The following is a 23,775-nucleotide window of genomic DNA, read 5'->3' on the forward strand; positions in this document are numbered from 1 at the left end:
GGAATGAAAATACAAAACAGCTATCACTACAAAAATACTGAAAATCTTTGTGACATTTAGGAGGGATGTTAGGGGCTAATCTTAAGTAAAAGAAAAAGATCAGAAATCTTTTTGGAGACTCATAGATTGCTGATATGATTTGAAATTCTCAGTGTGTCAAATATATTGATCAAAACATCCTAAATAACTATTACATCCTTTGAAAATAACACAAAGACCTTGGTAAAATGTATTGACTGACCTCTTTTACTTTGAAGTCACAGATTATTTTCCCAAGGTCCATGGGTTTGCTATTTATTTTTTCTTCTTAGACATATTGACAACAAACATTAACTCATCAGGAACAAACCAGAGATACTGAAGTAGGAATGAAACACAAATCTTTGCTTCCACTTGCAGCAACAGAGTGTCTGCTTTCTTTTTGTCATCTTGTGCTGTAAAAGGTATGTTTCTATTTAAAAAATTAATCTCTGCATATTAAGGCTACAAAGATATTCTGCTACTTTGTGACAGTAGGGTGCAGCCAAGGTATTACTGTCTTGTCTACAATTCACTTCATGTAGGAGTCTGATGATTCTTTTGCATTTTACATCAAAAGATAGATTTGGAAAAATGATGAAGGGAACATTTTTTAGAGAGGATATAGATGTAATATTTGTAAGTTGCTTCTTTTTGAGGGGGCTGATTTTCTTTTACTTGTGGATTGCATTGCCACACAAGCTGTAAGAACAGGGTAGAGAATGCTACCAAGGTGACCACAATACAGGTCACATAGCAGGAGCAATAGACAGGCCCTTAAGGAAAGGCAGGAACAGCAAAAGTGTATGTGATATTCTCCCTAATCTTCCATTCTCTGTCATTTTTAATTAAGAGGATTTCTTGAGCTGGATTTTGTTTTGCACATTTTGTCTCCCTCAATGTTGGAATTTTTTTGGTCCAAGATGGTATTTTTGAGCCTATGTACATTTTTACATCCACAAGGATTTCTTTCCAAGGAATTAACAGGATTAGCGTCTACTGACTGAAGAAACAATACTTATTATGCATTTAAATGATGCTATTCCTTCCTAAAGATTTGTAACTGTTTTTCTGATACATTTCTTTGGTATACCAGCATATGCCATTTTGCTTCCTGACATCATGGAGCCATTTCTGAGAAAACTCACTTCAGCTCAGAATAAATAGTGTATTAACTGGTACATCGCAGTGGCAGCCGTTGTCACTACTGCTCCAGGATCTGTGTTGTTTTCAGAATGTAGTTTAAATGTATATCTTTGATTTTTTTTTTTTCATTCTGTGGAGAATATTTCTATTTTAGTTTTTAATTATTCATTGGCTGTGCATTTTTGATCCCTTTTGCAGAGAATATTTAAAATCCTCAATATGAACATCAACTGCTACCAGAGTGGTTACATTTTTCCTTCTGGGATACTCTTACAGCTTTGGCTGGCAGAGGTACTCAGAATATATCCTCCTATGCATTCTGAGTCACAGCAAATTTTCTCACATGTGGCTCAGTAGAGCCTTAATTTAAAAGGCAGTAAGCTGCCAGTAGAGTGTACTCAGTAAGAAAACCTCAGTTCTGAAACAGATTGGAAAAATTATCTTTAGTGGTCTTTAGAAGAAGTTGTTAGAGAACCTATTACTACATGTTTCCATTCAGGTTGAGCTTTGATAAGAATTGATCTTTGGAGCCAGCGCTAAATATACTGTTGTTCTTTGTTACCTTAATATTCTGTTGTTCTAGGATAACTTCCATTAAGTGCTTTTCTGTTGATTTTTGCCTCATTAAAACATTTCTGTGAAGCTTCAAAACTACTGCACAGATTCACAATGCTTTTGGGCGTCTAATTCCCATTGTTTTTAACAGGATGCAGATTTCTCAGGTTGATATTCTATGTTTTGCTAAAGCACTTGGTAAAAGTCACTGATGTCTTTCTTTTGAAGGATTGAGCTTTTATTTTGATGGAGGAAATATGTACCAATGTTATTTCTGATTTCATTACTTTAGGTGCAGGTTGTTGTCATTTCAATACTTTAAGTGCAGGTTGTTATAACTTGAATTTAATGGACATCATTAGCTATGATAAAAAAAGATTCAATGTTACTCATCAAGATGCTTTAAGAAGTTCTAAAGGGGCAAAAGAGCTTTAAAATGTGAATATCTGTTAGTCTTGGATTATACTGCTTGATTAAGCTATTAATAACTGCTGCTTTTTTTGGTGTAAAAGCAGTGTCATCACATCACGTGCATGGAAAGTCAAAAAATGGTCCTTAGTTCGTCTAGCATACAAAAGTTATAATAAAAAATCCTAATTGGTGGTAATTATGTTTGACTCCAAAAAAGTTCATAATTTCCATAGTAATTAAAAATATTTCTGTTTCTTACTTTACTTTATTGTCCATTTCTTATAACTGATGTTAATGATTACATCTATGTTCCTCTGCAACAGTGGCTTCAGTCTCCTTCAGTCTACAGATTCCTATAGAATTCTGACTGGATCTTTTATGAAGAATTTAAGCCAACTGACAGGTAGATTTTATTATTTTTTTAAACTTGCCTTTTACAGGCTCCTTTTATATACTTCATAAGTCTTTACAGGTCCATGTATCACTATTTTTAAAGCCCTATTCATATTGTCCAAAATCAGCTGAACCAAGTAACTCAGTCCAATTCATTATCAAAATTTCAGTTGCTTTTTCCATGTCTAGGGACATAGAATGCAATTTAATCCCTTTTGTCTGAGTCACAGTTTGGGATAAGGGCCCGAATTCACCATCTGCACTTCCTATTTATTACCTATTTACACATGCACCTCCCGTCACCATCTAGGCTTTGGGCATCGCGGCATTCTGATTTAATTTCTCATGGGATAATAAAGTAGCAACACAAAAAGTAGTCTTGGCGAAGAACTCCCTTAACCACAAAAATATCTCTATTTAAATTAACCAAGAGCTAAAGGTACCTGAAAATAGCTAAAGATCCCAACATAACCTTTTCCAGTATGTAATATCTTCAATGCTCAGTGTAAGTGGGCCAGTGCCAAGCGTGGCCCATATGCACGTGAAACAAGCTCTTGCATTGCTTCCTGCTTTCCATTGCCTGATGTTTTCAGGCCTCCATGGAGACTGTATCAAAAATGCCAACCTCCCTCAGAAGTAGGGCATCTGAAATGGCACACAATCACACGATTAAATCCAGACACTTTTTTAGGCACAAAATACTAGCAGTAGATAATAGGAACACTGGCTAATATGCTTGAGAAGGAAGATTGTTAGAACAATGCTGGTGTCTAGAAAGCTGGAAACATGCTGATGAGAAGTTGTGATGTTTCTTTGATCGTTGGTGCAGGTTCCTACACAAGCAAAAGCCTTAATTTATATTTTATTACACTGTATTACATTGTCTTCTACTGTATTTTATATCATTTTACCTTATTCTCTACTTTTTATCTTTCTTCTCATCCCCATATTCATTCCTAAACAATAGTTATCCTTCAGAGAAAAGAGAAAAAGTTTCCTATAAAACTAATAAAATGTTGAATTGTTTGACAAGATTTGGTTTGGAGGCAGTACTTTATTATTAAGAAGACCAAAAATAGAAAAATATAAAACTTAAATGACTACACAGAAAATATCTTAAACAAGAACACGAATTTCAGAAACAACAAGGTGTTAAATCAAAAACTGTAATCTGAAAAAACCCATACTCATCTGCCATATAAATTTATGTTTTCCTAACTTCTGTATATAGGAGGTGTATATGGCAGAAGTAGTACATGCTCATAGTATATGAGCAGAACACAGACATTTGAGCACATTTCAGTAGTCTGGAAGCAGAAGTCCTGGCACTCAGTCAGTGTGTCAAAGAATCTTTCATGTTTTTAATCCCATCTCCATTTCAAAACAGAATATCCAAACCATTTTGGAAGTAGAGAAAAGAACTCACACTTGGCATTGTGCAATATATAATATATGCTCGTTACAGGTCTGTGAACTTTTCAATGTGACAGATGGGTGCTGGTTTATATTCTTTTCTGCAGACTTTAAGAACACACCACTGGGTTCTCAGCTGCCTGCATTGGTGTCCCAAGATATATCTAAAAAGACCAAGCCCATATTATTCTTTTTCTACTCTCTACTAAAAGATCCCATCCATCCATTCAAATAAATAAATAAATAGAATAAATCAACCTTAAAGGGATAAACTAATCTTTGAAAGATGAATGAAGGAAATCATCCAGCATCCTTTCCTACTGAGTTCTACAACTTTACACTGTGTCCTTATTTCAGGAATATTTACATGCAAATAATTGTTTTATTCAAAACACCCACAATACTACACTGTCTAAAACCTCTTTCTGAAAGGCATCACTCTGAGTAAGTCTCTATGCATTATAAAATGTGGATATGTTATTGATGGCTCTGTTTTCAACTTTGTTGGCCAGGTATCTAAAAATTAGGCGTTGCAGCACCTGCATTTTTATACATAAATCTTATTTGGATCTTTTTATCCAATGGATAAGAAATGGACCCCATTCAGAAGCCTAACTTGTCTTTGAAATTGCTGGTAGACGCTCCAGATGTGTTATTACCTATCCAAGTACAATAGTAGTGCAGTAAAAATCTACATTGTATAGTTAATATAATTTATTAATGGGCAAGATGTTTTTTAAACTCAATTGACAAGTTGTGGTCAGATTTATTCCATGATTTTTTTTTAAGTGGTAAATTACAAAGCAGAAAGAAACACAAACATTTTACAGAGAAATTACCAAATTACTACTCCTACGTAATGTTATGATAATTATATGGGGGGGAATTGTCTTGGGATGCGTATTTATCTTTTACTCTTATAGTCAGATACACTTGCTATGCTGTTATGTGCTCAGAAATTCTTCATTACGTTGCTTAACAGGAGCATGAGAAGTCAATAGTTAACCATGAACCATAAGAAATGTTTCAGGGATGTTTATCAAAGGTAACTAAAAGATAACATACTTTTTTTTTTTTTTGTCTACATGATCAATAAGAGGAAAGTCCAGGCCAGTGGTAACAAGCACATTTTTCTTCTGATGATTATTGGATCATCGATGTCTTTCTACCTAGTCTGAAATGTCAGGTGTCAATTTTTGCTGCAGAGCTTTCAAGTTTACTGTGCACTAATGCTAACTGTCACTCTTGTTTCACTGCCAGCAAGAAAGTTGTGGACCATATAAGTGTTTGAATTAGTATTACTGTATTTCTAGTCACTTTTTAAAATAAGTCCTTGAAGCTGAACAAAAGGCACAGTGGGAGGAAGTGCATGTTGTTAAATGTTATGTTGATCCAGGCAGGCTGGTAGAAGATAGTATACAGCATTCTGGCACCTTTTGGAAATGATACAGTGACACAATATTGCAAATATTAAGGCATGGTGGAAAACCAAACAAAAACCAAACAAACAAAACCCCAAATTAAACAAACAAACAAACAAACAAAAAAGCTATCAAAGCCAAGCTAAAATGCCAAAACAAACAAACAAAAAGTGTTATAAAACAATTTATAAAGTGAATTTGACTAGAAAGTACACTTGCCACTGTCTTCATCTTAAAACTTTGAATAAAAGAACTGGACCCACACTGGAGCAGTGTGTGAAGAACTGCAGCCCGTGGGAAGAACTCACATTAGAGAAGTTTGTGGAGAGCTGTCTCCCATGGGAGGGACCCCATGCTGGAGCAGGGGAAGAGAGTGAAGAGCCCTCCCTGTGAGGAGGGAGGAGCAGCAGAGACAATGTGTGATGACGTGACCATAACCCCCATTCCCCTGTGCCAGGTAGAGAATTTGGGAGTGAAGTTGAGCCCAGAGGAGGAAGGAGGGGTTGGGGGAAGATGTTTTTAAATTTTGGGTTTATTTTTTATTATCCTACACTGAGTTGAATAGTAATAAATTAAACTGATTTCCCCAAGTCAGGTCTGTTTTGCCCATGACAGTAATTGCTGAGTGACCTCCCTGTCCTTATCTCAACCCACAAGCTTTATATCCTATTTTCTCTCCCCTGTCCTGCTGAAGAGGGGAGTGATAGGGCAGCTTTGGTGGGCAACTGGTGTCCAGCCGTGCCAAATCACCATGGTGTTTTTTGGCATCCCAAAGGGGACATGAGAAATTTAGGATAAAGATAGTAACTGGGAAGGTAACGGGTAAAACATGGACAAAATATAGCTGGACAGTGAAGAGCAAAATGATCGTGGGGAAATTTTGTTGCAAATGTGGTGAAGAGATGGGGGGTGGATTATGTGTAAATTTTCCATTCTTGTTCAGTGTTGTGATTTTGTTATTTTGATTTTGGTGTGCCAAATTCCTTTTGTTGATGTGAGTGAAGTTTGTGAAGTTTCTGTGATGAATGTGGATTTCAAGGATAATTCTTAAATATGTGATTCACAGAGGCAACAGTTGGAAAGTATTGGGTTTTGTTGGCAAGGTTTCTGACCTCTCTTTCCAGGGATTTAACAGTGTTCTCCACACATTGGCTGTTCCTTTTTCTTCTAGATGCCTCTCTACACTAGGTGGAAAGATGAATGCAAAGGAACCATATATGATGATTTAGAGCTCCTGTGTGATGACTTATACTGCCCTTATTCTGTTCAGGTAGCGTATCCAAAGTTACTGTATACAACCCTTGTGATATTTTAAAAGTCAGAACTAGACCCAGAGACTGACAAAACCTGGGCCTCTCCATTCTAGAGTCTCTTTGAAGCACTTCTGAAGATCATGAATCTTTGTTGTCCTAGATTAGAAATATATTTCTTAGATGGTGAAGTATTAGTGTAGTGTGAAGTATGCAAGTCTGGAAATGCTACCAAAGTTAGCACTTTAGATATATAAGCTTCTTGGAGATAGATTTGGATGGAAAAGATGTTATATCTTTTAAAAATTAGCTGTTTGGAGATATCTGAGGATTTAATCTTAAGGGTTTTTTTCTTTTGCATACTGTGCAGTTACAGCAAAATTATTATGAAGTCTTACTTTTTATTCTAATTTTAGTAATATCATAGGGACTATATATGATGAAAATTTTTGGAGGCTGATCCATCTAATATTAGAACATTTATTTTAGGTTCTGTCTACTGTGGGGCAAATATGATACCTGGTGTACCTTGAAGGCTTGTTCCCAGTTTCTCAGACTAGAGAATTTGTTAGATAATCTGTCAATTCCCATGCAAAGGTTTTATTTCAGTTGAAAAAAATGTAAGGAGAAAGAGTGTCTATCATTTACTGTTGAATTTCATGTTGTCCATTAATGATCAATGATGTGCCTAGAGATATGTATTTGCTTTTATCTCTTTTATATTTCAAACTGAAGTTAAAAAATTTATTCCTGCAAAAATTTATTAAGATTATTGCTTTATAAACTTTGTTAAATAACAGCACATTTGTTATAGAAAAAATCTGGGTATCAGTGAAGATTTTTTAAAAATAAGTCTATAACCGATAACAATTTCTGTTTGCCTTGTTAAATATGAGGTAATTCAGGGATTAAGGAATACCACTGGATTCACTGGCCATATTAAAATAGAAGCAATGGATTCCCAATCACTGAAACTTGTAAAATACATAAACTTGAAGAAAAGGCCACAGGTAACAATCAACCACAAAGATATTTATGTGCCAATGTCTATATAATTCATTGCCACAGGGAATGTTATAGTACTGTAGCTATATATTCTCTAAAGTATTGTCTTAATGTCAATGAACTTTTCCCTCTGCTTTGATTAGAGAGATGCTTCTGCCACCAGCTGAACATTTTTTTGCTAACAAGCTGATGTTTTTCTCTTCTGTTTACAGAATGATCAGTTGTAAACATTGATGATAAAACAGTGAGCTTTACATCGCAGTTCCACTGCAAAAAGACGTGTCTGCACAAAGAAAGCTTGATAATATGTTTATTTTTTTAATCTATGAATGAATTATCACTTTTTCTCTGAGTCTGCATCAATAGATTTTAAAATATTTGCCTTACACATTCTCAGGAAGCTTGGTTTTACTCCATATTTTTGTAGGTCTTTGATCACTGAACCTCTCCTAATTTCTGTTAAAACAATTTGAGCTGATAGCAGTTGTACATATATCATGTGACATCAATCACTGAACTGTTCATTATAGCTGATGTATTGCAGGGAATATGGCTGTGAGTCCATTTAACTAGGCGTTTGGCAAATAAAATGCAAAATTATATGGTGTCCTGCTGAGGGCAGCAAAACATTCAACATACATGCTTTTAATAAGCCAATTGCTATTCTATGCAAACTAATTCTGAAATTGCAAATGTCAGGAAAGTATACTTTTGGTTTAGGAATAGATGCTAGGAAGCTGCATTTTTTCCGTTGTATCAATCACTGTCTGATAGAGTTTTCTAATATGAATAAAACCTCTTACAAATTTTTCTTCAAATTTACATCCCACATTAGAATGGGTCTGCAGATGAAAACAGATGTTTAAACCGGAAACCAGTTACAGTATTAATCTCTAAGCACAGTGGAAAAGGTGAGAATAACCTGATTTTTTTTCCTTTACATGACTTGATATGTACCATACAAAAAATACTGGAACTAGGTTCGGGTATCTCTACAAAAACTACATTATATAATTCCAATTGCCTGATATTGCTGGAAAATATAAAATTAGGAAGAGCAGAAACAGTAAATCTCAATAGTTAGGTATCTGGAAATAAGCAAAGAGAAATTTACGCATCATCCCTCCAGGATGAAGATTCTCCTTTTTAGTGATTCTTTCAATAACCTCAACTCTCACCTTAGAAACAACTACCCAAAATGGAAGACAGTTGCCAAATTGACAAGTATTTAGTCTTATGCAAGACTAAAATGATTCATTGTTCTTTTTATTAAGACAAAAAAAACAAATAAGCAAACAAACAAAACTGCTCTGTACATATATATTCATTTTGCTCATATGCAGCTGACTTTGGCTTCCTTTTTGCCTGAGTTTATGTCAGAATCTGAAATAGATACGATGGAAAAATTGTTTACATGATATGCTTTTGTCAAATGCATATGAGGAAAAAATAATGCTATGTTTCATGCTGAGCAATAAGCACAGACCATTTTCAGAGGAAACATGGACTGCAATGTTATTAGTCATATTTTTTAGGTTTATATGTGGAATAATTTCCAACATTCAGTCACAAACTAACCTTGAATATGAATTGTACTTTGTATTTCAAATCTGCCTGTTGCTCTGTATGATGTAAATGTTTTAATTTTCTATGAAAGATGTGTGTTCTGTTTGGAAGGAAAGGAAAGCAGTTTCGGTTTTGAAACGATTGTTTTTAAAGACACTTGTGAAGCTTTGTTTTCAGGCATTACACAAACTAGTAAGTAATTTAAAATGATACATGGTTATTCAGTTCTTAAAATTTAACTGTGTAGGGGATTATTTGAATATCTATTGCAAGGTTAGTTCTCTCTCCTCTTCTTTTTTTTTTTTTTTTGTTTACCTAACACTTAAAAAATTAAGTGTTATTACATAACTCTCCTGATGCTGTTTTATGTAAGCATGGAGAATAATAACCAAAACATACTTTTAAAGGTGTACAGGTGTGAGATAAATCTTGGTATATGCTGTGTTCTTTCGAATTTACTTTTGAAGTGCTACACAACATATTTCTTAAAAGACTTTCATATTATTTGAAGAAGTGAGACATTAATGTTATGCATATATAAATCAATAAATAAATTGCCTGGTGTAAAAAAGATAAAGTTTTGATTTTGTTATTCATATGGAACAATTTGCTGGCTTTCAAAATAATTGTCAGGTAAACTGATAACAAATTAGTTGCTTCTCATCATATTAAAAAAAGTTATATTTTTCTGACTGCTTTTCTGTTCGCTTAATGCTTTGTCTAAAATTTCTAATTGTGTGGTTTTCAGGAGAAAAAAAAAGATATTATGAAATCTAACTAACCTAAAATATGTGCAGTGGTTTTTATTAAATACGTGAATAAAAACATTAAGAGATGCCATAAGCATAACCACACATAAGTGTGAAGTTCTCAGATTCTTCCTCCTGTTCAGACTATGACCCCTATTGGATACCCTTTCACTCTCATAAAGTGAAAAGCAAATGAATAGATGGACTTCAGGTTAACCTGTGCATTAGAATTTCTCTGTGGAAAAGATGAACACTTAGCAGAGGATTTTTTGAGGTGGTGGTGTTACACAGTCTTCAGTGGAAGGTTTCAGAGAAGTGATGGTGCTAATGGGATTAAGGTGTTTTAAGAGAGGACAGAATCTTTGTTGGAGAGGGTTTATTTGCTATTTCATTTTTTGCAGTTGTAGTCTTCAGGCCAAAGAGAACAGTGTGAGGAAATAGGGAAAGAAAAGGAGAAATGGAAAGAAAGGGAAATCCTGCTAATGAAAGCATTTCTTTGTTTTCATTAGCAAATGTTCTATTTGTGAGAAGTAATAAATCTCCTTTCACCTTCCAGTGCTTTCTTTTCTTTTTTTTCCCACGAAGGTCAATGGTCAAGACCGCAAGCCAGATTTCTGATTTTTGAGGGAGATTAAACAAAAAGGAGAAAGGAAGAAGAAAATTATCCATTATGGAACCTGAGAGGAAAAAGAACTTGATTATTCCTGTCCAACCTAAAGGAGGGAGTGAAAAGTATAAATAGCCCAAAAAAAGGGCTCTCAAATCCTGAAAGAAAACAAAATTCCTTTCTTCCTTCCTTCCTTGCTAACATCATCTATCTCTTATTAAGAATTCTGGAGTGAGCTTAGGTAGGCCAAGCTGATATTATGTTGATACACATATCTTAATTGATAAGTATAAGAAATATATTTACAGCCAGGAGAATTATGTGTATTGCTATCCTATTTCTTCTTACAGAATGCAAACTTTTTTCCAAGGCTCCTGGCACTGCCTTAGGCTGAGATTTGTGGATGATATGTACAGTGATAGCAGTCAGAAGTCTTAACCATATAATTCATCTTGGGACTTTACTTTTTCTCTGTTTTCTTCTTGCCAAGGTTAAGCTGAGTATGCTTTGCTAGACAGAATTGGAGCTATAAGCTGGAGCATCACAGTTACTGTTCTGTGGCCTATATTATGCAAAGTAGCCTTGCTAATGACAATGTCAAATGTCCTTCTTGAAATCTACCTGAATTAGTAGTTGTCACCACAGGAAAATGAAAACATAAGGATGCACTAGATAGATAAATAGTTTTTATTAAAATGATCTGCACATTTCTTTACTTCAGCCTCACCAGGTAGTATGATATCTATATTTAGGTTTTCATTAGCATCCTAGGGGAAGTAAATACTCCTCCGACTCATTTGATTAATCTCTGCTTGTTTTCTACCTACCTTCTCACTCTACTTTTTAATAAAAAATCCCCAGCTTAATTTTGATCGGATTGCATACTTTACACTTCAGTAACTTGCTAATAAGAAGGAATATCTTTATTCCCTCAACCCTCCTCCAATGCTTGCATTGATGAGTGGATGTTTTATAGGTCTGCTTGTTAGAGTTTGCACAGAAAGCTAAGGCTTTTTAACTTTAAATTTGTGAATAATATTTTCTTTGCATTTTCTTAACTTTTTTAAACTTATTTTGCTATACAACTATACATTGCAATGCATATGAGATAAAGCAAATGCATCCACACACTAGCATGTAAAAAAGTATACAGAAGAAAGTATAATTAAACACTTAGAGGTGAGTTCTATACAGAATACCTTTGGATTTACAATACAAATATCCCCCCTGAAAAACACCTACAAAATGTTGAATTATATTGGATGACTATTTTGGCACTCATCACCCTTTCCAAGAAGGGAGAAGAGGGCTAGATCACAATCCTACAGGAAACAGATATATGCATAGATGCTATGTTACCTAGCAACATGGTCCCAGTCTGTTATTTACTCCATTTTGCAAATCTTACTATAGTACATGGGGAGGAAAATGACACACATTAGGTGTACTGAGTCCTTAATCTCTGGTTCAGCAGGTCCAGAAAGAAATGGAAAATGTGTATTTGTGTATGCCATTCTGGATAAATATTATGAAAGGCTTATCTCCCTGCATATGGCAAGAACAAGTCCCTATTATTAGCTAGTATTTCACAAGAGTCAGATGTGTTAAAGTCTTTACAGATTACAAGAAGAAAACAAAAACCAAAACAAAAATAATTTTCAATCTTGCAACCTCAACTCGTAATTAAAGCAAGTAATGTACTTCAGGTTCTACTGAAGTGACAGCATGGAACAATAGTGTCTTTTATTCAGTCCTACATACAGTGAGCATCATACAGAATACACTTGTAAGAAAAGCTGTTAACATGCTTACATGTTTACCAGAGGTGTTTTTTTCTTTAACATAAAAAGGTTAGAAAACTTGGAGAAGAGTCATAACAGTTATGAATAGGCAAAAATGGCGAATGTGCCTACACTTTTTCATTCATAGGTACAGATATCTATTTTTTTTATCCATAGCTCTGACACCATACAGTTTTCTTTCTAATTGAAGATCAAACACTAAACACTAAGGGAGTACAGAAAAGTTATGATCCAAAACTTTCTAAAATAAAATATTTTTTGTTAGTTGACTAGGGCAGGCTTGTTGTACACTTTCAGGAAATTCCTGATTTATACGTGCCCATGTGCCTGTGTCTATGGGCATCTTGATATCGGATTATTTTTTGTGCTGAAAAAGAGGATCAATCCCCCGCTTATATTGGGTCTCCCAAGGATACTAAAGTGGTTTTGCAGGCTTTCAGAGAATCTTGGAAACTCTAACCTTTCATAAACTGGAAAACTCTCCACTGGCAAAGACTTATGACTAACTGTGGCATCTGCCATTAACAGAGCAATCACAGTAACTGTGTGTTATACTGGTCTGTATGTGTGTTTAGGACCTGAACTGCCATCCATGCAAGTCTTCCCTTTAGGACTTCTCTTTTTATTTCTACTGCTGAACAGAATAGTCTAGAGGGTCATCTGGTTGTTCATCAAATACCATGTAGCACAGCATACTGACTTGTGTCTCTCTTCTGGTTCCTGGTTTCAGGTATGTTTAATCAGAACGAGGGTTAAAATTTAATGGCTGCGCTGGGCTATCAGAGGGTCTTTTAATCCTCCAAAAGGCACTACAGTAATCAGTGGTGTATTGTTTGGCCTTGTGTGCAAGTGCAGCAAAACAGATCTGAAGCTCAAGATACGTGATTAGGTCCATGTGCTTCAGCAAACACTGGGCCTACTGAACATAAAGACTACTTGACAAATAATTCACTATCAACCCTGAGAAAGGACAACAACTCAGCATCAAAAAGTTTGCTGAAACTTAAATAGCAGATCAGAGCAGATTTGACACTTCAGTAGATGATGCTGAACACTAAGAGAAAAGGGGATATTCTTGGTACAAGCAAAAGCATTGAACCAGCCTAAGTAATAGCCAAAACTGGTTGCCTATCTCATGAAAACAAAGTATATATTTATTTAAATAATCTCAGCTCAGGTTAAAAAACCCAACATTTTTAATATTTCATTTCCGAAACAAGTCAGAAAGTTTTTTTGCATTTGTAATCTTTTGTATTCTTTTCATTCGTGTGTGTGTTTCTATCCACAACTGGAAGTAAAATAATTTTGGAATGAATATTTAAACTTTCATTGTGAAATATCAAAATAGGATTTTAAGTTTCAGAAGTCTCCTCCTCAAACACCTTTCTATTTTCTCTGAATTAAATACCACCTGAATCAAAATTATGAGTTAATTAATTTTGTTGTTAAATTGGCATTTTCTCATGGAAGCCTCTTTGACATTTTCTTTCCTAAACGGATCTAGTCATAACACACTGAGCTTCTGGCTGTGACATACCATTTCCAGGGGACTTCTGGAAGCAATGTTATCTGACTTTCATCATGGATGCTTTCTTGTGAGTGCAAGCCCCAAGCACCCAAAGTAAGCAAAACCAAATGAAACTACTAAAAATGCCTATCGTACACATTATAAGCCTTCCCTGCCTTACCTTTTAACAGTAATGTCCTTCCTATTCTTTTCCTTCTTTTCCTGTTGTAATATCTTACCTTCCTCATTGGCACAAAAAACATGGGAGCTAATCCTGCCAGGTACTGAATGCGTTTGATTATTATGAAATTGCAGACAATGAGATCACACAGCAAATCTGAACAGCTGCTGAAGTGACACTGAGGTCCTGTGTACTTTGAAAAGTCATGCATTGATGTAGCTGCAGTTGTGCAGCTCGTTTTCTGACAGGCAAATTTTCTGTTCAGGCAGGCCTGAGAAACAGTGGCAATAAGATCTTGCTTCACTACATCTCTTCAGCTCCACCGATGCCTGCAATCAGGGCAATTTATAACTGAAAAAAATGAGGCCAAGTGCCAGTGCTTTGGTTCATCTTTCCTGCAGTGGAGTTTAGCAGCCCCAAGGACCAAGCGCCCCAGCATTTTATTTATTATTAATAATAAAAAATATATCTCTGCATTATATGATATGACACATTATTTTCTAGTATTACAAAGTTTTCATTTGCTACCTTTGATCCTTTAATTACTTTTTAAAATTAATAACAGTATTTTATTAATTCTGTTTCCTTTTTCTCAAGCATTCTGGATTACAGCTGCAAAAATGCCTTCTGCAGAGTGCTACTAATCAGCAGCCCATGAGGAACTGTAAGAATCAGCTTAGCAAAAGCAATCAAAATTCCTCTAATCCAGGAAGGAGAAGGGAAAGGAACCCAAAACAAATACATTTAAGAATCCACAGAGGTAATTAGAGAAGATAGCATTAAGAGGCAACAATGATGAGTATCTGTATCGCTGTTGCAGGCCTAAATTTTCATCATCTATTCTGCTATATTTTTAATTTTTGCAGCTAAACACCTTTTTTAATTTTCACTACATTAGAAGAATAGGACCTTTTAAAGGCCATTTCTTTCAATTATTTTGAAGAGACTATTATGTGGAGTGGACTGTTAATTAAAAATAATTGAAAATTTTATTTAATTCTCAGCAATTGTTAAATGAAAAGACAAAGTAGGCTCTGGTTATTTTGGAAACTGAAGAGCCAAGCGTTACCCTCAGTTACAGTAATGCAGTCAATTCTTACAATATAATAGTAAATTATCGTTTCAATGTTTCAGGTAAAGATCACCTGGCAAACTCTTTTTGTACTTGTACAATTTTACTGAGCAACATTTGCCACAGTCCTACAAAAAAATTCAATACTGTCTGTGTGGGTAGTTGGTAGAAGTTGGGAGTAGATGTGTCTGTGTTCAGCACTAGCCAGTGAAGAAAATCATTTGTGGATATTGCCTTCTTACAACTACTGTTGCCAATATCGATCTCAGCTAACCACTGCAGTACACTGAAATCAATCCAGCTACATTCCTTAGAGTCACCTAAAACTAGAGCACTCCATTGTTGAATCAAGTCCATTGACCTGAAATAGCTTTATTTGCACTGGAACGTTAACACAACACAAAGATAACACTTGAATGTTAATACAACACAGAGACAAATAGGGGCATTCCCCCCTCTCATGACTCAGAAGCCAGCACAAAACAATCTGGTGGGGTCTGTGCTGAAAATATTAGGGTCTGAAAGCAGAAAACTCCTTTCCTCTATGTAGTTTCCTTTATACCCTAGAGGGCAGAGAGTGTGGGAATGTACAGTCTGCATATGAACAGATTTAACTGCAGAAGTATCATCATTAACCTGAATCAGCCCTGACTATTTCTGGTTTTGGTGCAACTTGCTTGGCAGAGAAGTGCTATTTTAGTTAAGATGGCTCATACCCAGACAGAGTATTTTGAAGATGAAGATCTAAAACATCCAGTGTGTAAGCATCCAATGATTATGTGTTGCCATGAAGATCAAACATCAAGCGTGACCACCATATGTCTTATCTATCTGTTCATTACTGCAGATTAAATGTTACTGCCATTTGTTGGACTTACCAATAGTAAGGGTAGTGACTGTTAAGAAAAATAAGCTTACTTTGGACTGGCTTAGCTCTTATGATTGTCTATACTGTCTTTTATATTTTTGCAACTGAATCAAACTGCCAGGAAAAAAAATGAGATAGCCTTAAGTCCCTCATGTGCCAGGAATTAACCTCATGTATTTACTTCTAAGCAAAGCAAGAAAGACCTGCCTCCACTAAAATTCAATGGTCATAGAACTGATGTCTATTTTATCTCCCTATAGAAATTACAGTCTTTTGGACGATTAGGGTTTAGCCTAAGGAGGAGTTGAGGGACTATTATTTTTGCTATTGTATTTTATTAGCCTGTATATATTTGCATGACATTTGTAACTCCTATGAGTTTACATGTATAAGCTGCTTGAATATATATATATATATATGTATATAAATACATACATACAAACATAAGCATAGCTATATGTATGATTTGATACAAAAGAGAACGGGGTGACTTGCTGTGCGGGGTTGCTTTCTTCCTCAGATAGGAAAACTTTATTTGTTTCACTGTGACAAGATCTTTCCCTCATTCATTAATCCACCTTCATTTATATCTTGAATCCAACAAGATATACAGAATATTGTACTGAAAATAATGCAGACTAGATATTTAGACCACCACAAAAATAAAACCCAGCCCTCTTGATTAAAACCAACTTTCACAGATGAATGTTTGGGGTTTTTTAACTTTCCCACTTGAGTGACTCCTAAATGTCTTTAGTGCAAATCCTATATTTAGTGTATCAAAATTAGTTAATATTTTTGTGATGGGACCTTTAATTTTTCAAAACCTAAAAACACAACCGGGTTTTCCTTGTACAATGTACATAAAAGATTCTAAAGCACCTCTAATTTCTTAGGATTGATTTTATTACAGTTTAAAGCAAGGTCCTTTTCTAAATTGAACATTATTAAACAAGTCATCTGGTTCAGACAAGTTTAATGAAAAAAAAAAAAAAAGAAAGATTTTTAAAAAGGAAAAAATCTTTGCCATGTTCTTTCAGGCTGAATACATTCCTCCACTGTTCTGTTCTAGTTCAGTAATTTTCCCTTTTTTAGGCTTTTTAGGTTAGGTCATGGTTTTCAATGCACATCCATCCCCTGAGTCTTAAAGCCATTTGCTGTCTTCCTGATCTGGACCAAAGTAAGCGGTAAGATGCCTCTTACTTGTACAGGGATATCCACTACCATGAAAGGGAATGGGATCTCCTTACACCAAAGTCATCTTCATCATAAAGACCAAGTCTTCAGGATGTCACTGGGCTGCAAAATGTTAAACAAAATTCAAAGTAATTTTAAATTCTAGCTTGATAATGTTAAGATGTGGTATACCACTTGTTTCTTGCAAGTGATAAACCTTTGTTAACTTGTTTATCGATAATTGCAAAGTTGTTCTGATTACATCTGGTAGAATAATGTTCAGCTTTGTGATTTGTATATTTATTTTAACCACAAGCATCAAAGTTTTTATACATCTGTTATAAAACTGAGAGGAAGACAGGCTTTCTACATAGATAAACAGACAGGATTCTTATATTGCTAGCAAATACATATTGTCATGACTTACATGTCACTACTTACATTATTCCCAGACAACATTGGTACTAAGAAGTCATTTGAAAATACATTACTTCTACACATTTATTTATTTTTATATATACACACACACACACACACACACATTATCCAAGGCAGTGAATATAGAATATAGTGTATTTATATATGTGGAAAAAAAAAAAAAACTCAAAAAGAGAAAAGCAAACAACCAAAGAAATCAACAGATTAATATAGGCAGAAGACTAGTTTTTTTCTAGTATTATTCCATTCGTCAATCCAATTTTTCACCTAAAGACTCTACTGCCTAAACTATTCCTCAGTTGCTTTACATATGGGTGAGCAACACAATTCATTTATTTAAAATTTCATTAGATTAATATACCTGTTCTAAAAGACAGTTATTTTTGATATCGCTGTTGTTTTGGTTTCCCTTCCTCCCTTCCTTCCTTCCCTCCCTTCCTCCTTCTCTCTGTCTTCTCTTCTTTCTCACTTTGTTTCTATCACATACCTTCTCACTTTGTCTTCTTAACAGACAGGACACAACAAGCAGAAGAATGTCATTCAAAATAATTCCTGCCCACCCAGCCAAAGACTCACCCCTGTAATTTAATTTTTAGTTCATTTTTCATACGATCAGTATCAGTTTAGCTTTCAGTTATGCTAAATGAATAAAGAGAGAAAGTGAAGAAGACATTTTGCAGTATTTTCCATCTTTGTTTCAACTTGTTTATCTTTGGATTATAGGACAAGGCACATGTCTAAACAATATTAGAATATATTACTTTTATATCTGAAATCCAAAAATAAAACAGTGTAGGCCAACACCAGTTTCTCAAATACAGTACCAGATGTTCAGAAAACAGATACTGAACTAAAAATTTATGAACCAAACACATAAAGATCAAAATATATTATGCATTTCTCAGAAAAGTACAGGTTTAGCAATTATTCTCGATTTAATTTTCAAACTCCTGACTGAACTGTACATGGTATCACCAAGACAAAAAAGTCCTGCAGGCCTCTTCACATTGTGCAGAAATTCTAAAAAAATGCAAACAACCACATATAGTTCTGTGTTGGTTTGATCCTGCAAAGTACTAAGTTCCTCCATTTTACAAAGAATTCACTTGGATTTGTAGACAGTCTTTTGGGTCTTTTAGGATCAGCATTTATATTAATATGTTACAAAAGTACCGCCCCCTGACCCCAACCCAACACACACCACACACACACCCTCAAAAAAACCCACCAAATTTTGAAGACTTGTAAACAGTTACAAGAAACAATGCTGCTTAAACTGGAGTTGTTCTTTCCACTTACAGAACCTGCATCTGTAAAAGGACATATGGCATATAAAATCTGTGGGTGTGTATGTTTCCAGAAGCACAATGGATGGGCAAGGTTACCAGGTTTAAACTTTTAGCAGCAGTGCACTTGTGATGTTTTTGATATCAAGACAGCTTGTTCAGAGAGTCCTAAGACTGCCTATGTGCTGTATCAATAAAATACATATTATTGCCCTAAACTAGATACAAAGATCACAAAACACTTTACAAATGTCAGTAAAATAAACATCACATATCTTCCCCTGATTTAATGGTACGGCTATGAGCATGTATGAGTGAATGATAAAAATTCTCAGCTCTTCCTCAACTATCTGTAACCTGCAGGAGCAGTCAAGCTTGCTTGTTTGTTCTCTGCTTTTCATTCTAACAGATGCAAGTGCCAAAGTTTGGAGCAAAGGCACCTGACAATAATAATTTTTATTTTTTAACAATATTTAATTTTTAACTTTTTTTTAATTTTTATGGGCTATTTTTAAGATTCTCCAAGTTCTGGAACATTCATGTAAGTAAGTGGTGGAGGTGTCTATAACTATGATGACCTAACATGGTTTTGTAACAGATCTTTCGTTTCAGTTTTTTACGCCTTTACCAAACTGAAATCGTTAGGCTGATATTTTTTAACACTAAGTTGGACTGGACATTTGGAAAATAAAAGTTTACATTAAAATAGTTTCACTATTAATCTCATTGTGATATCTTATTATATTACATTTAAGAACACATTTTAAAAAGTTGAGAATTTCTAGCCGTTTTGTGGAAAAACTTGAAGCTTGCCATGGAGGTCTTCTTGAGCAATGTTTTGCCTTTTAGCTTCTTTGTGAAACCTTGACAGCTTCAAAGTTATAACAAAATCCTATTATATCCACTGAGCTAGGTGGTGATAGCTAAATTAATTATAGTTCTGAATTACACACAGACTAAACAGAAGACCGTAATAAACATTGTACTATATTGGACAAATTGTCCGTCTAACCCTATGTCCCATTTCTCACAGTGACCAATATTAATTAAGGCGGCTGTTTGCAGCGCTGGGAAGGTGTAGCCTGGCGGGTTAAAGGAACAACTGCAAGCATGGCCTACTTTTTGTCCCCTGTCCTTTGTGTGATCAATTTTCTTTCAAGATTTTTTGTTGTTGCTGCTGCTTAATCAGATTATATGTTTGAAGCTTCTACAGATATTTACTAAAAGGTTGACATTTTAGTTGTTTATTTATTCATTAATCAATTTTTTAATTAAAAAAAAAGGGGGCACTTTCATCTCATAAACAGTATCTGGAATCTCCTAGCAACAGCAATGCCATTAAGGTATAATTTCTTCTTTTTTTTTTTTGTTTCGTTTAACCATTACTATTTTACTATTGACTCTGAAGAGTGCCTGAATTTAAATGTTACTTTGTCATAACATTGAGATCTTCAAAGAGGTTGATTTCCTTGACAGCAACAAGATGATGCTAACTTACAAAGTAGATAATATTCAAGATATTTGTAATAAATAGTGTGTGGAAGAAAATATTCCTAAGTATTCACATAAAATCATAAATTCACGGAGTTTTTATAACAATTGGAACAATTTCTTCCCAAGCCTAGTTTTTTTTAATGAGTCAAGATTCAGAACAATAAAGGTACTGATATATATATAATGAATAAAATTCAGCTTTTATGACAGCCATCGACGTAGCACTTTCACTCCTCATTTCTCTGTGATATGTTAGTAGAGATGTAAAAGGGAAATTAAATGAACAGCTCATTGTAATATTGAAAGGTAAGAAATAACAATGTAACATTCTTTGAAGACATAACTTGATTACTTTTCTGCTGCTTATTCTGTTTTGAAAATTAATTTTCTGTTTTTATACTGAATATCTGACTACATCTAGATGACAACATTCTGTTTAGATATTCTTGAAATACACTAATGAACTAAATCATTTCAACGGTTCATTCTGTTCAAAAAATGAGTGAAACAGACTTTAATTTTTAAAAAAATGTTTATATTTTTTCAATGAAATATTATTTCTTATAAATGTTCCCTGTTGTCAGAGTCAACCCCTTGAATGGGATTAGCCACATCTAGAATTAATCATCTAAAAGTTAGTTTTAGTGTAAATTAATGTAAACAGTAAGGGTCTTTATTACGAAGTGTCATAAGTAATGCTTTCCCAACACAATCTATTCTGCTTTTTTGTGTGTGTTTTAGTACAAGCTGAATGGCTAATTTATCTCCATTGACTGTAAGGATGCCTAGGTGGGTATCTCAGACTAGATGCTAAAAGCCAAAGCTGTCACCAGGCTACTGAAGTATTCCATCATAGACTTGCTTCAGTTTCACTTTCAAAAACTGCGTTTAAAAGCAGCAATGTATTTTAAATCATTCAAAATTAAACCCAAAATGTTTTTTAATCTCTTCCCACTTTCCTCACACAAAAAAAAGGTGAGAAACCATATTAATTAAGAAAAAAATGAAAATGGTTTAATCAAAAAATCAGTATTTTTTATATTCCAGCAGTGACCTAAAAAAAATAAATATCAATTTTGCAGAGAAATGTTACCTACTCTTTAATCATTTTAGGTTTTGAGAAATCCACCAAAAAAGGGGACTGTTACTCTGAGTCCTCCAACAAAAAGCCTTACATCTTCAGCTGATGTCTTTTTTGCTTTGGTTTTTTTTTCACTTTACCTGTAGTTCACCTTCCATGGTTAGAGCAAAAGTACAGAAGTTATTGCATAAGTCCTGAATGACTTGAACTTTCATGATGAGTGTTACAGGGAAGAAAAATGAGTAAGAGTGTCAGAGAGAAGTGAAGTGCGTTCTTCAGCATTGACTTTGTGTGACCTTCTCCAGGTGTTTCCCACTTGTGGCGCTGGAGTCCTTTAACGATCTGTTACACTACCCATAGACAAGGCAGCGCTACTATAGTTTAGTGGTGCTACTCACAAGCAGACACAATAAAAATAAGAATTGTAGCATTCCCACTGCTGGAGGGGTATATTTGGACTATGGCAATTCTGTACTGCCTTCACGGGAGGGTTAGACCATTTAATTTCTCTTGGTCCAAGAATGGAAGAAGTAGTTTCGTACAGAATCATCAAATCTCTGGTAACATAAACTGCTTTGCCTGTGTGCACCATAGTGTGTTTATGATGTCTGTCAATTCGACTGAGGGTTGGTTCTGTGGTTCTGTAGTGCAAATGCTGAGCTCTGTGCACTAAACAAATCTGTCTGAGAGACAAGCACACAAATCCCAGATCACATGCAGGACCATATAATACAGACTTGGTCTACAGCTTATGAAATTATATTTTGTTTCTAGTTATCAATACTAAAACTCTAGAATGCAAATAAATATTCATGTCAAATAAGGTAAAACAGTAAAAGTCAACATTATTTCAATCCCATGGTAAACTGTCCTGATTTTCATCAACCTCTCCAACTGGGAACATGCCAGAGAAGCCCTTGTATGTGAGAGTAAACAAGGAACTTAAATCCAAAGGAGATAAAGAATACAAGCCATCTTAATAAACAATGGTCTGACTCTTATGCCAACTATTAAAAGCACATCTGAAGTCAACTATTTCCAAGTAACTTCTGTAGAAGTTATGACACATGAATTTTAAATATCTATGTAGCTTATGGAGTAGCTTATGAAGTAAATATTTTTGTTGCTTAAATAGAAGTCTTGCTGACAAAGCAGAGGCCTATTGCACCCATAAAGTCAAAACAGATTGAGGAGGGCATATTTGATATTAGTTTGCCTGGACTCTAAACATATGTACACTAAAATGACTAATCAGCAGCACTGTAGCTCTTTGTGAGATGGTACATTTTGTGATGCTACTAATGACATAACCAGCAACAATGTCTGAGCACTTGAACACAGCTACCTGTACATGTAAAGTTACTATGTAAATGCAAGAGGCAAAAGGAGACTTTTGTGATACAATTGCACAAACAAGGTACAATAAAAACCACATACAAGGCATAAACTCTGCAAGATACAAACAGTGGGTGGAGAACAGGCAGGAAACATGCCTGGGAAAATGAACAAGTCCTGCTCCTGGAAATAAGATGATAAGTATTGGAAGCAGATGAGATTCACCCTTTCTTTGGGGAGGTTTTAAGTATCTTAAAAATTCCATGGCTACATAAGAAAAAAAAGGAATAAAGATGACTTTTTGGCCACAGCTTACCTCATCAAAGAGATCTCAAAACTGATCCTCAAACCTGACTGCAGACATCCCTGCTGACTACACAGCATCGGTTCTGTGGTATTGAATACACCCAGCTAATGTATGAGATGGTTCTTAACAACCATTTGAATATGCAGTAATTATAATTAATAATGTGTAAAAAATTACCACTGGAAATGTGTGCTGTTAATGAATGCCAGTCTAGTAAAACAGTACTTTGATGCTGGCCTGATTTCTGTCTTTTAAATACTGCCACTGCAGTCACATCCAACTCCCCGATATATACATACAGCTATATCTGCACACACACACATACTTATTTGCCAGTCTCATGTGAAATTACATTTTAGATTTTAGATTCTGTATATTTTACATAATAATTTAAAGATAATAAGGTCTGGATTCATCCAAGATAGAGTTTTGTGAGGGCTGAGTCCTGGACTTCAGTTATGTATCCATCCCCCCTAGGTATAGGAATCATTCCTTAGCCACCTCAACAGCAATGCTGATTTGATCCTCTCATCAACTCAGGAAGGACAAAATTGTTTGTAGACTGTAATATGAACTGGATCGATAAAATGAACTTGGTTAAATAAAAAGCCTCAAGAAGTTAAAATTAGTGGCTGGAGACTAGGGAAGGCAATAAGGAATTTCTCAGATCAGCTTTGGCAACGGAGAAAAAACC

General features: G+C 34.8%; 1 long non-coding RNA gene across 2 annotated transcripts; it reads left to right on the top strand.

Annotated features, from left to right (window-relative positions):
* The first annotated feature begins 262 nt into the window (after positions 1-262).
* Positions 263-7,964, top strand: LOC129784388 (uncharacterized). Of its 2 annotated transcripts, XR_008747055.1 has the most exons (5): positions 263-443; positions 2,454-2,533; positions 4,919-4,981; positions 6,529-6,627; positions 7,504-7,964. It is a non-coding gene; the product is annotated as an uncharacterized LOC129784388 (long non-coding RNA). The 2 variants fall into 2 exon arrangements; XR_008747056.1 differs by lacking the exons at positions 2,454-2,533; positions 4,919-4,981 and having other exon boundaries at positions 279-443.
* The last annotated feature ends 15,811 nt before the right edge of the window (positions 7,965-23,775 follow it).

Source organism: Falco peregrinus, chromosome 4 (assembly GCF_023634155.1).
Source record: "Falco peregrinus isolate bFalPer1 chromosome 4, bFalPer1.pri, whole genome shotgun sequence".
Lineage (NCBI taxonomy): Eukaryota > Metazoa > Chordata > Aves > Falconiformes > Falconidae > Falco > Falco peregrinus.